Source organism: Thunnus maccoyii, chromosome 23 (assembly GCF_910596095.1).
Source record: "Thunnus maccoyii chromosome 23, fThuMac1.1, whole genome shotgun sequence".
Classification (NCBI taxonomy): Eukaryota; Metazoa; Chordata; class Actinopteri; order Scombriformes; family Scombridae; genus Thunnus; species Thunnus maccoyii.
Window position 1 is genome coordinate 837,892 of NC_056555.1, and position 16,130 is coordinate 854,021.

General features: G+C 38.0%; 2 long non-coding RNA genes across 2 annotated transcripts; both read right to left on the bottom strand.

Moving 5' to 3' along the window:
- Positions 1 to 6,186: 6,186 nt before the first annotated feature.
- LOC121891180 lies at positions 6,187 to 12,595 on the bottom strand. Its single transcript, XR_006094049.1, has 4 exons — positions 11,994 to 12,595; positions 11,049 to 11,189; positions 10,788 to 10,902; positions 6,187 to 9,506 (listed from the first exon to the last, which is right to left on the bottom strand). It is a non-coding gene; the product is annotated as an uncharacterized LOC121891180 (long non-coding RNA).
- Positions 12,596 to 12,705: 110 nt separating this feature from the next.
- LOC121891181 lies at positions 12,706 to 15,319 on the bottom strand. Its single transcript, XR_006094050.1, has 3 exons — positions 15,056 to 15,319; positions 14,753 to 14,817; positions 12,706 to 12,856 (listed from the first exon to the last, which is right to left on the bottom strand). It is a non-coding gene; the product is annotated as an uncharacterized LOC121891181 (long non-coding RNA).
- Between the last annotated feature and the right edge of the window lie 811 nt (positions 15,320 to 16,130).

Sequence of the window (16,130 nt, forward strand, 5' to 3'; positions counted from 1 at the left end):
AGCTGGTTATCCGAGGACGGGAATGAGAAATTAGTTTTCTCTCAATGAAAAACATAGTCTCCTTGAAGCTTATGACAAACTGCCAAAAACGAGCCAACAAGATGCTGCAGCGAAACAAGCATTTAAACAGCTGTTCTGTATTTTGAAACAGTCAATAAAATTCAGTAAATAGCGAAGCTGCCCGTTTAATTAGTTTATATTCATGTTGTAAATATACAAATATCAATTAGATGGTAATCTGCAAGAGAAATTAAGAAAAAGAAACAAAATTGGTTAGCCTGTAATAATCACTCGCTAATAGTGATCAATTTTCTTGTATGCACTTTGCAGCTAAATGTAGCAGGCAGCTATTGTTTGTTTGATTTTGTGAATTGAAGGAGGAATTTAAGTTATTTGAGGTGTTACACTTAGCAGTTTATCTTTGCAATCATTTTTATTTTTGTATTAAGTATTCATATTATCCTTTGTCTCAAGGCCGCTTTGGTTTCCTACTGACTAAGTGGACTAAAGGAACATAAATCTTACTCAGGTTGACATTGAGTAGCAAATGTTTACATTTGATTCAGTGCAATCTTTTTTATTTGAGACTTGTAAAAGTGTCTACTGCAGGCAAATGGAAAGAGTAACTCAAAACATCAATCTAGAATCAAATCTATGAATATATTGAATTGAGAACTGATTTTGAATCGCAAATCAAATCAATGTTGAATTGTGAATCGATTATGAATCGAATCGTGACCCCAAGAAATCGAATCGAATCGTTAGATGTCCTGAATCGTGCACCCCCACTAGCCTCCATTGTTAGGAATGTCACAAAATAATTGAAACTTGGGAAATGTGTTCCAGTTGATACAGCTGACACTTCGGTTCCATCTGGAACATAACCAGTCAGGTAGTGTGGCAGTGAGTTTCTGATTCTTTATTCCATCATTGAGAACATTTAGACTCTCATTGTGAGCCATGGCAGATTCACAACTGCGTAAAAAGTCTACAAACTTTCTTAACTAAGCACTCTCTTGAGGCTATTTTTGGCCAAGCATGTGATTTGTCTCTGAAGGCTTTGGCAATTACAAAAGGCTCGCCCTATTGTTCATTGAGCAGGTCACATGATGCACAATATGAATCTTCTGAATCAGTCAGAAAATGTCCTTCTAAGGCCTCTTCAGCTGCTCTTCCAACATATTTCTGAAGGAAGAATATTTTCTCTGTAGTTGGAATATTTTTCCTCTCAATTAATGTGTGAGAGGATGAGTTCCAGTGATTAAACTTGAGTGGATCCCATTAAAGATTGTAGGCTCTGGAATAGGTAGCCTATTTGCTGATAGAGCCTCAGCCAAAGTTTTCACAAGCTCTCCTGAGTCATCTTGAAGCACTTTTCCTTGAGACACATCTCTTAGTGTTGGCGTGTGCTGATACACAGGCCTCACTTGATTGGTTGCTTGTGCAAGGCAGTAAAGGTTCTGCGGTTTCAGTTCATGCTCTGGATAGAACTCATTTTCATCATCATTTCTTGAAGCCTTGCTCTGGCAGCATTCAGCCTTTTCAGCTCCTTCAAATGCTCAAGTTCTCTCTTTAAGTGTTCTACAGACCTTTTTTGCAGCATTTTCTTCTTGCTGCTTCCTTAAAAGAGCAGCCTCTTGTTTCTCCTTTTCAATCTTACGTTCAGTCTCTTCCTTTTCTGCTTGTAGATGGTAAGTTAACGCAGCTGCTTCTTGGTCTGCAACTATCAGCTTATCCTCAGCTTCAAGTCTTTCCAGTTTCTCTTGGTGGTATTCTTGCTTAGCCATAATCTTCAATACAGTTTGTGTGGCTGCATACTCAGCTTCAGCTTCTTGTTTTTGACTGAGGATACATTACAGCAACTGAAATTAGCCTTAGAGCACTTAGAGGCTGGACGTAAAGCACTGGAGACTGAAGATGTGAATACAGAACAGGCATCAGGCCAAATCATATCCACCACTGTATTACATTGTTGTGCATTCTGCACAACTGTCCTGGTAATTGATGTACATTTGTCCAGTTTGCGGCACATTTCGTGAGCTGGACTGTCAATCCTTCGATATTCATATTCATTTTATTACAGATTTTTTAGCTACCTTAGTTAAGGCTTCCAGCAATCATAAATACTGTCAAAGCGAAGTAGTACCCCCTTGTTTTCTCTTTCTGAAATTCCTTTCCCTTTTCTTTTAATGTGCGGGCTCTTTCATTTCCACAGGGCTCTTCAGACTGTACCTCTTGTTGTGCCTCACCAGGCTCATCTGTCTGTTCTGGCTCTGACACTTGTTCTGTGGCATTTACTTCATAATGATTCTCTTTGCTTGTTTGTGACATTTTGAATGATCAGAAAATTAACTGTATGCAGTTAACTTCTCTCATATAAGCAGTGTAGTTAACACCAAACACCTCACAAAGCACTTAAGAAAATCGACTAAACTAACTAGGTCACTGTGCTTCAACATCAACACTTAAAGGAGCAAGAATTATAAAGGCTTGAAAATATTTAATTACATTAGACACTTCAGTGAACTTGCATAGAAAATATTAGACCATGAATAGAAACCTTCCTTCAAATTTAACTTTCTTAAATATAGACAAAATATTTTCTTCCTTTCCAAAATAAATAATTTACCCCCTTTTTGTAAAGACAAAAGATCAATATAAACACAGTGCTAATAATAACTTACATCAATGCCATTTAATATCTTGTGAAACACTGTTATTGTTATCAGGCTACATAGTCCCTTGTAGTTTTCAATCCTTGTGTCACCTTTCAGAACACAACCTTTAGTGTCTGACTTATGGATGTTTCATGAAAAACTGATGAACTTGTGTCCTTAACGCTAAACAGTGGCTTATCTGATTTTCCGTCTTGACGAGCTGTCGGGAGCCTCTTTGTCGGTCACAAGCAGGTTAGAGGCAGTCCATACAGGTCCAAGTTTAACTATCACTCCCTCCAGGAAATACACGGGACCACAGTTCTTCAGTTACAGATGGCTTTATTTCTCCACCTCATCACTGTCATAAATTGCCATAAGCCACCGTCGAACTGTTCAAATAAACATTTGTACAGAATAAAGACACATTCTCATCACACACAGACTGCCAATCTGTATGCGTGATGCAACACAAACATGTAAACAAACATACCTCGCTGGCTGTACAAAACCGAGAGGGAGTGAGTCCACTTGACTGAATAAAAATCTTGAGAAACAAAATATAGTCTTTCACAAAGTATAGTTCTTGAAACCGAAACATAAATCTTCAACAGGCAATGCAATGTTGCTCTTCTTAAACTTAAGAACTTAAGCGGAGTTTTGCGTACTTCTCCTGTTTCATGTGTTTACATGCCCCGTTAAGTTCCTACAAAATGGTGTTACACAAATCAGTACCCAGAAAATAAATCATATAAAATAAAATATGTAACAAAACATCAACAATGACATAAATAATATTCATGGCAGTTAAAACATGCAATACAGAAGATGAAAGATGCATGTATTGCGAGTACACAGTGCTTTGATGAAATGCAGCTTAGTGACCACAGTCCAACTGACAATGTGACATGGGAGCAGTGGGAAAAGGAGGATGTTCTTGTTGGAGAGAAAACCTACAAAAATTGGGTTAAAAAAACTAAAAGGGATGCTGAATGAAGTGTTCTAGAGGGGGCTGGAGGAGATTGCAAGTCACCAGTTTAACTGGCTTCACCAGGTGCAGCAATTCAGCCACGTCAAAGAGAACCTTAAAAACAATGAGATGGTCTTGCACACTGACTTCTCAGAAAATTACGAGTGTAAACTTAACACTGAGATTCAGGCCTTTCACTTTGGTTGCAATAGGCAACAGGTAACAATACACACCAGAGTTGCCTACTCAGTCAGTAGCTCCCAGTGCTATGCCACAATTTCAAAGTCCTTACGACATGATGAATGTACAGTTTGGGCACACATAAAGCTAGTTATAGATGATTTCCAGAAAAGAAATGACCATGCAATCGACACCCTGTATGTCCTGAGTGATGGGCCAGCAACTCAGTATCGCAATCGAGCAAGCTTTCTCATGAGCAGTATTCCCTGTACATGGGGATTTAAGCGGGTCACGTGGAACTTTTTGGAGTGTTCTCATGGAAAGGGTGCACCTGATGGTGTTGGAGGAGTGTTGAAGCGTAAGGCAGACATGCATGTCCTTGGAGGCAATGACCTTCAAACCCCAAGAGATCTGTATGACTGTTAACAGAAAAGCTCTGAAAACATCACAATTGAGTGGATCAAAGAAGAAGAGATCTCTGCCATGGATGAAATGATCCCTCCTGTGTTGCGTCCAGTGACTTGAATCAGTGGTACACACCAAGTTCTGTCCTTTGCCCCAGGGAAAATATGTTACAGTGCTCTAAGCTGTTTCTGCAGGTACCCAGAGATCTGTACTTGCCACAAGCTGAAACAACTTGAGTTTGACTGTGTCTCTCCTGCTGAGGTGCCATGTGCTCAGGCAAGCCTTTGTAGCTCTCTCACTGGAGAACCCCAAGCCCAGTCAGAATATGCCACATCACGTGAACCCGACCCCAAGACAAGTTCAGATGAACAGGAAAAATACATGGAGGGACAGTTTGTTATTGTTACATATGATGACAAACCATATGTGGGACAGATCATGGGGATATATGGTGAGGAAAAGCTGCAGGTGAACTGTATGCAACAACTTGGAAACAAAAATACTTTTGTCTGGTCAAAAAACCAGAATGCATTTTTTATCATCACAATCAAATTGTCTGTGGAATATCAGAACCCAAGCCCTGCAGTCGGTTTGCAACGCTCCTGAAATACAAACACAAACACAAAAAGCTTGAGCTGACATCGCAAGAAAGATTTCATTAACTTGTGATATTTAGTTGTTGTTTAACTGCTTTACTTGAATGAACTTGTGCCCTGTATTAAATGAATGTTTTAAATGAATGTTTATGAAAGCAGAAATAACCTCACTGTTGAGCAACCTTGTTGATATGACTGATTTACTTACCAGCAGTTACTGTTACTCTGATCTACTTATCAGTAATCAATACTTACCTGACATATGAGTGATCAATACCTACCAATAGTTAATATTCAGGAGACTTAACTGTAAACACTACTTACCACACAATGCTATACAAGTGATACTGTTCTTTATTAGTGTGTTCCTCTCTAGAAATATGGTTCCACACTAGTCCTGTGTCCAATATCCAAGTGCTCTACAATGTTTAGTGGTACAATGTTCCACACTTAGGTGTGACTTTTCTTAAAGTGTTTTTGTTTGAATGATAAATGCATATAATACACGTTTTTGCACTGACAAATTGTGGTGTGGTGTGGTGTGGTTCATCCTATGGTGTGACACTGTATCATTTGGTGTGACATTCAAAATTGTGACAATAAAAAGGCTTTTTTAGTGATTAATCCTAAAAATCTCAATGGAAGACATGGAAAACAGTATCAGCAAGAGTTACAAGCATTTTGTTATATTTATAACAGGGTTTATAAGAATTAATCTAAAATATACTGAAAGACTGAGGACAGATATCTTACTCTGTGCAATGATTAAGAAAAATAATACAAAATGTAATGAATTTGCACAAGGAAATGCTGGCTCTCAAGATAGTTAAGATAAAAAAAAAAAATATAAAGTGAGTTACTTAAGAAAGAGCATACACAATTTTCATTTTATATACAATAACTTTCACGTCACACCATATGACAATTTTAGGCACTAATACAAATTGGTGAATAAATCCAGATCCAATACAAAATCTAAAAGACAACTCATATTTTTAGAAATCTAAGAGTCAGTGCAAAACAACTCAATAATTTTAATGCCTAATATTTGAAGTTAAAAAAAAAACAGCCTTATATGTAATATAAATATTCACACTGCACTTGGCCTAGGATAGCCCTGGGCTAAGAATATGCAGTGTGAAAAGCCCTGTAGAGTGGCTACAAATTCATACTGTTGAACCTGTGCCAGTGCCAGTATATGGTTACTGTAAGGAATTATAGATTTAATTACAAGATTTATAGCATAGACTGCTGCAGGTTATTCTTTAGCCAGACTATTTGTATAGTTGTCCCTAATGTATGAAGGAGTTTTCTACTTCATTGAACTGACCATTAATATGTTAATGTTTGGTGCTAGCATCACCGGCGTGGTGACGTGGCTGCTTTCAGCTGATCTTCTGCTAGTCCACAGTGGTCTGCGGCACTGGGTCATTAACATGACATAATCTATCTTCTGTGGAAAGTCTTAACAACCACAGCTAAAACTGCAGTTCAGTGTTGTGTTACTACTCACCTGAAGTCAAACACGAGGAAGAAACCATAGATGGGACTGTTTAACTGTTTCCACTATGCCATATTTCAGTATCCAAATATAATATCTAACCCTCCTGATTTAGAAAAGCTTGCACATTTTGTCATCTGAGTATCATCATAACCTCTAAGTATTGAATTATCATGTATCAAATCAAATTACGTTTATAGGTCACTTCACTGAATACACAATTATAAAGGCAGGTGAAAGTTTTGGGTAACTCCATATCTGTATAGGACACGGACATTACCCAATACACTCTAGTCTAAAAATGTAATAGGCCTGATTTAATACAGGGTTAGACTGTTGAAGCAGTGCAGTGTATGAGGTTAACACAAGCTCCACTATTTTTCTGTTGCACTGCCCTCCTCCCTGCAGACAGAGATGTTTCACCTGAACATCACAGTGAAGGACCATTTGGTGTCACAGCTTTGGATCAGCAGTCTGCCACAGTGTTTCCAGAAGTGCTCACTGGGTCACAGCACAAGCTGGATGTTAGATACACAGCGGATTCTGTACCCACTGGATCAATGGACAACCACCAGACTCAGGACTTTTTGTCTCTCTCAGTCACACTGACACTATATTGAATCTTGTATATTATTTTATCTCATACAGTTTTTTATATTTTTATATGATCTATAATTACCTTGTTTTATTTTTCTTATCGTATTTTGCTTGTAGTCCCTGTAATTGCTGCTGTGGCACCTGAATTTCCCCTTGGGGATCAATAAAGTGTAATCTTATCTTAACCAGTAAAGATGAACAGACTTTACATGACTGTACAACAACAGTACACATTTGTTGTGCTTTATGTTATTTGCTTCTACTTTGGCAGATCTGCTGAAATTAGAAAGATATTAGAAGATTAGAAAGATATGACAGCTCATTTGGCTGCCAATTTACAGCCACAGGTTTTTTGTTAACTGCTATTACTGTAATTCAGTTATGATTATGTAGAGTTAGTCATTTCTTCTGTTGTTTTTGTAAAAATCTAACTGTTAATTTGTTGAGGCAGCAAAATTATTTGTATTTGAATAAAAGTGGAAATAGGTATACGTAACAGTATAAGCAGTGATATTGTGGCAGTTGTTGAAATAAGAGACGACCAGCTTCTCTTTCTGACTACACTTCTGTGTGCAATTTCTACACAAAAACATAACATGGCGGTGATACAACTTCCGCTTAAAAACAAGCTGGCCCTGCTGTTGTGATGGCTGCCCACAGATGCCTTGAAGTGTGCGAGTACACATCACACAACCTTCCATGCACCCACTACCAACAGGAACAGGTGAATTATGTCCATATAGTGTCCAATACAATATTATAACACTCTTTAAAACAATCTTATAAAACTTGTAAAAAAGAGGTGGTGGTGTGCTCGAAGACTGTCTTGATCATATAAAACTAAAAAAAAACTCTTATAAAACTGCTGAACAAGCGGCAGAAGATTGAGCCAAAAATGAAGGAAAAAAAGCACGGCATGAATAAAATGTAAGCTTACCTAAATCTTAAAAAAAAAAGGATGCTAAATTTACAGGCAGTGGAAACTAAACCAGATGTTAAAAGAAACAAAAATAATAATCAAGAGAATGATTTATCATTTGATCTTAATCATTGCCAGAAAGAACCCAAACAGAAAAGAAGTCCAAATGTTTCTCTCAGGAATATATCTCGCAATATTATAGTATAGTATATTGATCTGAGACAAAAATAGATTGTGGAAATATCACCAACAAGCATCAACTAATACACAAATACTACAGGAGAGGCCGATTAATTAATCAATTTGCTGAGTGATTAACTTAGAACCGGAGAGTAGTTTGTCAAAGAAAAGGTCCATTCTGGCCTGTTGGACTCTGCAAGGCTGAATTACCGTGGCTTAGCTGGATCTTGGACATACCCTGGTTCTGCTTGCAATAATCTGGACAATACATCCACAGTTTCACAATAGACAAACACCATAGTCACGTCGCTCAACTTTCAATATCAAAGTCTCACAAGCAAGCTGTGAGGATTTTTCTGAGCTTTTTTTCTTTAGAATTATAAATGCAAGAGGATCAGGTGGGGGAGCACTTTAGTGTATTCAACTGACTAGCCATCACTCATCACTGTGATCAATTTAAAAAACAGTGAATGATGGGGCTTAATAATTCTACAATAATGCCGTGAATTTATGTTACAGGAAGACTCCAGCTCCAACATTTTTATATCAACGTGCTCAGGAGAGTTTAACTGAGCTAAAACAACATTCAAGGCAATAAAAAAGTCCACCATATTCCACATTGCAGCAATGAGGTGCATCAGCAACCAATTCACAGACATGACTGAATTTCCATCATAAAAAAAAAGTCAATCTTTAACTATGTGTAGTTAACCTTGTGCCATGGAGTGTCAAAGAGTTGGCAGGTTTTTCTTTCAATCAGATTCTATAACAAGTGATTATACTTATTAACAAAGCTTGCGCTATGGAGAAGGAACCGATAGGAGAATTTACCTGGTGCAGGTTTTGCTTGAAATAATAACCTGCAGACACTTGGCACTTCAGTGTCTGCTCCTGGTATTAGTTTTGTACTGGTGACCTCTTGTTAAACTTATGCACAGAACAGGATAAATGAGTTTGGATTATGCCTCATCAGTCCTAAATGTATTGTTACAACTATCATTAGCACATCATCATTAGCAAATCATTAGCACTCTACATAAGCAACACATTAACAGTGCTTTGCAAACAATATTTTTTTTAGTATCCTCAGTAACACCCAAAGGAAACTATAACAAGCACCTGGAATGTTAAGAACCACAATCAATTTCAAAAACAGAAACACCTCTTCTATGTGTCAAAGCCAATGGTCTTGCTGACACATTGCTAAAAACTATACCAAATCATTTGTTCTGTCCCTGCAATTTAATGGCCAACATTGTAATAGTAACTGTACATGTAGCCAAGTTCATGTTAATGTACTGAGTGAAAATGAACATGTAGCACTGCTGCATAAAGAGGACAAATAACAGTCCTTGCAACTGTCCCTTGAGTAGCTAGATAAACCCAAATCCAATGTTGGCTGCACAAATAGCTGCTTCAAGAGCTTGTTTGAAGTCCTTGTAGGCTGTATGATGTCCAGGAATTTGTAGGAACTTGAGGAGGTCTTTCAAGTTCTCCGAACTGGCTATGGAAAATTTAAAAAGAGACAACATTTCAACATATTAAAAGAAAGCGTGTTTTTTACTAAAATCCAATTTGGTCTGTACTTTGTACAAATCTCAATTATTTTAATCACACTACAGCCAACCAACAACATGGGAAAAGTACTACACACACACAAAACATAGCTTACATCAGTTCCAGAAAAGCCAATTCAATTTAAAAAGAGACCTTTGCCATTAACTACCACATTTTAGGGCCACAGTCGATGAATAAAAGTATTGACGCTGACAGTTATGATAATGCACCTAACCCATGACCTCTGCCAACGAGGTTATGGTGCAATTTGCTTGTCTCTGTTTGTCAGCAGGATTGTGCAAAAACTACTAGGCTAATTTTCATGAAAGTGGGTGGAAGGGTGTAGCATGGGTCAAGGGAGAACCCATTACATTTAGGAGCAGATCCGGATCAGGAATCACCAAAGTTACACCGTTTATCACAGCCAGAAACTATAAAATAGTTAGTTGGATTTTCAAATTTCCAATGGCCCTTGCAATGAACAGTGTCAGGAAAAATGACCAAATCTAGGCTTTGTGGTTGCGGTTGGAAATTTGCATATTATAGAGTGGACTATTGGACTCTGAGTGCCTTTCAGTTGTGAACAGTTTTGAGAAAAGTTTTATAAATTCTTCAGAATAGTTCATATGTCTTTTTTTGTGCTTTGAGCACAATAAAGAAAACTGCTAATCATTGAGTACCATTGCCAAACAATGGTAAATAGACTACACTTATATAGCACCTTTCTAGTCTTCTGACCACTTAAAGTGCTTTTACACTACAAGCCACATTCACTTATTCACACACATTCATATGCAGATGGCAGGGGCAGCCATACAAGGTGCCAGCCTGCACATCAGTAGAATCTAATCACTCACACACACATTCACAGGGAGCAAATTGGGGTTCAGTATCTTGCCCAAGGACGCTTCAACATGCGGACTGGAGGAGCCAGGAATCAAACCACCAATCTTTCGATTGGTGAACGACCCGCTATTCCTCCAGAGCCACAGCCGCCTCAATACAGTGGCAAACACTGTATTGAGCTGATGGAAAACATATTTATGACAGATTGATTTAACCTCTGCAAATCACACCAAAACTATTTGGATGGATAGATGGCGATCTGTGTTAAAACATGGCATGGCATAAAACATGTCACTTTACATTTTTAAATAGGAACATTCAGGGTCATGTGAACCAGTATGGAAGCAGGCCTACTTCTTACATGACATGTTATGAAACTCACCATTTTCCACATACTGCCGGAAAAATGCGAGAGTGGAGCACTGCTTTTCCATGTTGCACTCCTGCTCACGGTCAGAGGAATCATTTGAAAGCAAAATGATTCTTTCAAGAATCATCTGCATAAATACAAAGATAGACACAAAAATATCAGAATGGATGGCATGTAAACTCTGAAATAACTCACTGACTATATCTTAGGTGATACTACCAAACATTGTAAAGAATAGGATAGGATTAATAATGTAGCTTGTGGACATTGTACCTCGAGTATGCCCACCAAGCTCAAGGAACGGGGGAAAAAAATGGAAACAGTCTCTGGTCTGTCCTTGAGGAGTTGCATAACTCCCCTGTCTTTAAGGCCTTTTTTCAGCTGCTTGATCTGACGAATCCTTCGAGTGATTACCTGAAAATGATGATCCATATCCAACTATCGGTAAAACATAGTTTAACATGTAGAAATTAAATCAAACATATAGTTTTATAATTTTTTGTCGGATTAGCAATAAAACCATTTACTTTGGAAAAACTATTAAATGATCTGCACAAGCTTGTCACTGCAAATGTAAATTTTTCCACAATAACAACTGGAGTTCTAGTTGCTGCACAGCAATGGGATAGGGATGGGCAAATTGAGATGTTGTGGAAGAAGAAGATGAATTGGAAAAATGAGGAAATGAAAACAAGAGGAAGGAGATTTCTCTATAGCCAATACTAGAATAGGCAAAGGAAATGTGTGTTCAAAATGTCTTCAGAGTTGGATTCTTTGGAGCTTCAGTATAGTATATGCAATAGGATATAACAGCAATAGCAAGAGGAGAATGAGGAGAAGAAGAATATAGCCCTACGCAAAAAGAGACTTTTTCAAGACCTTTTGTCAAAACAGGCACAAAACAAATGGACTATGTAGTATTTATTACTGTACATTATAGATGTAATATAGTCATTAAGTTTCGTACCCAGTTTAAGGCCCCAATCAAATGGAGCACTTTTTGCAAGTTGCAAAACGGGACAACGGCACCACACAGCCTTTTTTGTTGAAGCCTACAATGTAAAACAAGAGCAGCTTGCAGCGTCTTTTTTTTTTTTTTACTGTTGCTAGGCAAATCACCCATCCTTAGCCTAATTGTTATTTTGCTGTTAAGTAAACTCACCGATCTGTACATTTAATTTTTTAAATAGTTAACTAGTTAGTAGCTAGTTACCTTACCTAGTGAATAAACATCTGCATTAAAAGATGGACAGGTGGAGGGCACTTGCTCTGGCTCTGATGAGGGTTAGAGGCTGTTCCCAAATAGTATGTTGGACACAGGGAAATGGTGATCTGTGTGGGTACATGACACCCTCTTAAAGAGGAGAAATCAGCTGCATTTAATTTTTTGGAATGAATAACTTTGAAACATTATAGGTCATTTGTATTTGAAGAGGCCACTTACTGACCCCTGTAATAAAGTAGTAACCTCCCACCCCTTTCACTTCACTTTACCACTGGCATTAACACAGGTTTTTTTGTGTATTAGATGCACTGATTTGGCCCTTTTTTAAGAATCTCAGAACTAATAACATGATGTAGTACTGCATTGTGGTAGAGCAGGACCACAGGCTCAAGTTACTTAAGGATCTTAGGAAGTAACAATCCCACATGTCCGTTGTCAGTGACTTTATGGCAACAGGGTGAACAATTACTCCTCACTGAGATAAATTAAAGATATTGCCCATTCCTTGCTTAGAATTCCTATGAGACATTTTCTAAATTTCTCCTGAGTCGAGACTTCTTGTGTTGAGTTTTTAGGTTCAGGGTTATCATAGAGAACTCTCAGAATGTTTTTGAATACGCCCTCCAAAATATACAGCAAAGTATTACATAGTATGAGATAGTACAAGTAATAGCCTTTCAAACACAGAAAATGGACTGGCCTGGTTGATGTTATTTTTCTTGTAGAAAACCACAACCACACGCTCTTTCTCCTCAGGGCTTGCATGTCCATTACAGCTTTCATGCTCTTGAATGTTTCAGTAAATGTCTTCTGTAGATCCCAGCTGCCCTTTCTGGATCCTTTGCAGCTTTCCATTCTAAAAATGATATTTGAAAGGAAAAAACAGACAAATATGAAAGACCAGTTACTGGATCATGATCTAAAAGGTGTCACATGCCATAAATGATCCTTAGTTTTCTAGGGTAACCACATATATATTATAAGGTTACTGTTAGTTCTTACATTTTTAGAGTTGGCTTTAGCCCCTTCTGCTACAGAACATACATTTTACTTTTATTGTAAATCTAATTATTATTATATGGGGGGTTGGGAGGTGCCAAGTTATCTATATTGTGTTATGTTATATGAAAATTCATGATTATGTCCTAGATGTCAAGGTCCTAATCAAATGCTGCTAAAGTCTTAAGTTGCTTCTCAGAGGAACGTCAATTTGAGACACTATGCATATTTACAACACCTCAGATTGTAGCTGTGTATGTTAAATACACGTGAATACCAAAAAGTCCTGAATTAATCAGTAATTAATCAATGTGATTCTTCCAATATTATGAAATGCTGTTTGTGTAATTTCTCTGTATTGTTTTATGTATTTGTAATATATATGGTGCAACTTGCAGAAAACTGTTGTCATGAAAAGATAATTCATAATTCTTTTAGAACCACAGAAATGTTAAGAGTGACGTGCTTGGTGCACTGTCTCGCTAAGTACTGTTTTGGGAAAAGCTTTTAGAAATTAAAGAATTTTCAAAGAATTGCTCTTAGACAATGCTGTTAACCTGTAAGATCAGTCACTGTCAAGAAACAAGGCCCATGTTTACACCAGTGTTTCCCCTATATTCATTCAGCAGCGGTGCACCGCCACTGCAAAATTATGAGCACTGCTGCTAAAATTTGAGACGATCATTAATATCAACAGGCTACTAATGATTTTCACTCGTACACTGTGTGAGCACAACAACACCATGTGGATTTTTTTTAGTCATCCTCCCTCTCTTCGTTCTTCAAAGGACATCTATGTGAAAGGTACAAGAGTCGTGTAACTCTGTTAAGGAATAAGGCAGTGCGTGTGTGTATGTGTGTGTAAATGTGCATCTGTAGTTGCGCAAGCACAGAGAGCGAGTGGCTGAAACATGACGTAAACACGTGCGGAGCAGAGGAAAAGTTTAGCAGTAAGTTGTCAATCTGGCAGTAAATGTACAATACAGACTACAGTTTGTCAGTTTAAGAAGTGCTGTGGCTCCTCAAGACAAAGAAAATACTCCTCTATTGAAGGGGGTTAGCCCCGAAGTTAGAAACAACACACGCTCTTTAACAGAGAACGGAGAAATGTCTGGCTGATGAGTCTGTCTTGAGTTTTCCATGCCTGTTTCACTCACCTGTGTTCAGCTGTAATCAGACCTTATGTATTTGTAGTCCAGTTTTCAGTTCAGTCTTTGTTGAGTTGTCTGCGGTTATGGTTAATGGTCCCTGTTCCTGTGTCTCAGTGTTTCATGTTTATCATTAAATATTCTGCATCTGATCCTGCCTGCCTGCCTGCCATGTCCTGCATTTGGGTCCACCTGTTCCACTCACTACTTGACACTGACTTCACAACACTTATGATCCTGTGAATTCAAATTAGCCTGACATGGTTTGAAAGATACTGTGTGCAGCTAACTAGGAGACTGGGGTACACCACCCCATTAATCTGTATTAATCATGGAGTGGATAAGTAGCTCTAAAGTGTAGTATAGCAAAGCTAATGCTAACCATTTCATGTAAGTGAATGAAAGATGCTAAAACAATTAGAGCCATACTCCGGGAGGTATAGTTAAATAAAAACACAGATTTTGGTGGTCTAACCTAGTTTGTTAGTTAGTGGATTATCAAGCTTTCTAACAAAGTAGGGTCCATTTGATAGATTTGGTAGTTAATAGCAAAACGTTTAAGCTATGCTAACTGTTTCATTTATGTGAATGGAGAATGCCAAAACCATTAGTGCCATGCTCCGGGAGTTTGGGACAGTGGTGGACCACCTGCACGGAGAAATCCCCAGCACTGCAAAAATTATTAACAGAAAGAGGTAGGAAGGTTATGAGCAGTGAATTATATTTGCTATTTAACTAAAGATTTCCTGATGGACTTTCCTGGTGGCTTTATTCCAACAACAACATGTTGAGTAATAAATCAATGCTTAAAACTTCAACAATGCTGAAAGACACAAAACCAAAACTTTAATCAAATCTCTCCTGAACATGTTAGATACTTAAGCTTAAAAGTGGCTTATTAAACTTACCTGGGAATACTATTTTGCGCTCCCCCATTCCAGCAGCTGTGAGCTCCTCTTTATAAGATGATGAGGGCACTTGGCAGTCCTTTCTGCTACTCATACAGAAAAACTTGTGTGTGTATGTGGAGGTGCATGATGCTTTGGTTAACCACGGAGGTGCTGTCCTCTTTTTGGCTGCAGGTCGGCCATCTCTGTATGGTGTAAAGACTATGGACACCTCTTCTAGGTTATGATGCACAACAAAGACACACAGTTAATGTATATTTGGTTATATAGTTAGTTATCATTTGATCACAATAATGTTTTTTGTGTTTAGACACCATCTTATTCAAATTTCAACTAATCAGTCCCCCCTTATTAGTGTTCTGACAATATTCAATGAAGTACTGTACCAGTACTGAGGTACTGTACCTACAGTGAACAGATGCCCTGTTTTGTCTGGGATTGTCCCGGTTTCAAGCTGGGTGTCCCGAGTCCCAAACAAATATCTGTAAAACTCTAAAATGTCCCGGCTTTCAACATTCACTACCAAATTGTCCCAGTTTTCACCACAATTAAAATAATAATTATAATACTATAATACGAATAATTATTATATTTATTTTCAGCACTTACATAGACATTTATCATGTGCTGTCCCACTCAGTATTACCTAACTCAATATAAAAACATAAACAATGCACCACACGTCTGAATTCAACACTGATTTGTCTGTATTTATGTCAATCAATGTATCGTTGTCAAGGCTGTTGCTATGACGCTTGCGGCTCTTTCTGACAGAACCTGTCAAGTATGCTAAGGGTTAGCTGTCATGCTGAAGAGAGAGTCTTTTCTAAAAAGCTCCAGGAGGCTTAGAACAACTAATCAAACTAACTGGTGCTGTTAACAACCTAAAATTTCAACACAAATGTGGACGCCAGAGCACAGTGTGATTCCTCTTCCAGTTTGGGCACAGTCAGCTCCCCCTGCTGTCCATAAGGTGCCTCTGTGCCTCAGCTATTTCAGACCCTCCCACCAGCCTTTTGGCCATGCCTCCTCATTTACATACAGCTTGAAAAGTGTCAAATGGAAAATGCCAAAT